Here is a 2,156-nt window from a genome sequence, read left to right as displayed (position 1 = left end):
CATGGATTTAGTAGCTTTAAGTGAATTTTGGGTTTCTTTTCAGTATATAAAGAACATTTGTGCTGGGTGATGGTGGCCCACATCTTTAGTCCCAGCCCTTGAGAGGCAGAAGCAAGCAGATCTCTGAGTTCGAGGCCAGCCTGGTCTACAGAGTGAGTTCCAGGATAGCCAGGGTTACACAGAGAAACCCTGTCTCAAAGAAACCAAAAGAAAAAAAAAAAAGAAAAAAAAATTCTGCCTCGTAGGAATGTGTGTGTCCAGTGTTTCAGGAGCTGTGAGTATATGAGTACAAACTACCCCCACTCCAACTCCAGTTAGAGGGTTGTTGGGATTTTCTGTTCACAGCACCGACACACTGCCCTGACTCCACCTCAATACTGGAAACACTGGCTCAGAGGGGAGGGCATCCTTTTCTGTCTCTGACTCCTGAATGCTAGGATTCAAGGCATTTGCTGCTCTTATAAAAACTTGAGTTGGGGCTGGTGAGATGGCTCAGTGGTTGAGAGCACTCTGCTCTTCCGAAGGTCCTGAGTTCAAATTCCAGCAAGCACATGGTGGCTCACAACCATCTATAATGAGATCTGATGCCCTCTTCTGGTGTGTCTGAAGACAGCTACAGTGTACTTACATATAACAATAAATAAATCTTAAAAAAAAAAAAAAAAGACCAGAGTTTAGTTCCCAGCACCCACAACTGATGATTTATAACTATCTGTAACTCCAGCTCCAGAGGGATCTGCTGCGCCTGGCTTTCTCAGACACCTGCATTCATGTGCACAGACCCACTTGCAGAAATACACATACACGCAATTGAAAATAAAAACAAACATTTTAACAAGTAACAATAGAAGCTTAAATAAAAGTACCAGTCTTTAAAAAAAAAAAAATGTCTGGCAAGATGGCTCAGCGGGTAAGAGTACTGACTGCTCTTCCAAAGGTCCTGAGTTCGGATCCCAGCAACCACATAGTGGCTCACAACCACCCGTAATGAGATCTGATGCCCTCTTCTGGTGCGTCTGAAAACAGCTACAGTGAATTACGCCGGGGGCAGAGGTCCTGAGTTCAGTTCCCAGCAGCCACACACATGATGGCTCATGGCCACTGGTACAGCTACAGTGTACTCATACACATAAAATAAATAAAATAAATCTTAAAAAAAAAAAAAAAAGATTTGGCCAGAATCAACAACTCCTGTCTGTAATCCCAGCACTCAGGAGGCAGAGGCAGGGGGATCATTGGCATATTTAAGACCAACCTTGTCTATTCTACAGCCAGAGCCACAAAGCAAGATGGTCTCAAATAACAAGACAGGAAATAAAGACATGGGTATGTTTGAAAGTTACATCTAATATATAAGGTCTACAAATCACCAAGAGAGAAACATCTTCCTAATAAGACAAGTTCTTGGGCCTAAGAGATGGCTCAGTGAGTAAAAGGTGCTTGCTGCAAAATTCTGGCCATTTGAGTTCAATCCCTGGAACTTACAATATAAGTTTTGAGAGGAGAGAGAACTCTCTCAAAAGTTGTCTTCTAACCTCTACATGTGTGCCATGGCTTGTGGGCACCTGGCACCCAGACCACATGCATATACCACATATACCACACACACACACAGGGATACACACTGAGTTCCTTTTCACAGATGATGTGGGAAGAAAGGCCTGAGAGGTTCCCGGGTATGTGAGGCAGTATGGGGGAGTGGGGTGGGTATTGCTGAGAACGTAGGCAGAGGGGACAGACATACAGACATGGCTTAGGAAGGCACACGTAGCTGCCACTATTGGCTCATTAAGTAGGGAAGGCATAGGAGTTTTGGGGCTTTTACTGTCTTTTTTTTTTCACTAGTGCTAGGAATGGAGCCCAGGGATTTGCAGTTTTTCTTTGTTTTGAGACAAGATAGCCTTTTGCACTATGTAGCCCCGGCATGTGCCCTAAAAGATTTGCACATTTGGCCGGGTGGTAGTGGCGCACGCCTTTAATCCCAGCACTTGGGAGGCAGAGGCAGGCGGATTTCTGAGTTCGAGGCCAGCCTGGTCTACAGAGTGAGTTCCAGGACAGCCAGGGCTACACAGAGAAACCCTGTCTCAGGAAAAAAAAAAAAAAAGATTTGCACGTTTGAGGTAAGTACCCATTCTTTCCCCAGGGCATTTTGCTTT

This window comes from Mastomys coucha, unplaced genomic scaffold (assembly GCF_008632895.1).
Source record: "Mastomys coucha isolate ucsf_1 unplaced genomic scaffold, UCSF_Mcou_1 pScaffold22, whole genome shotgun sequence".
Taxonomy (NCBI): Eukaryota; Metazoa; Chordata; class Mammalia; order Rodentia; family Muridae; genus Mastomys; species Mastomys coucha.
Note: the sequence above shows the minus strand (reverse complement) of the source record.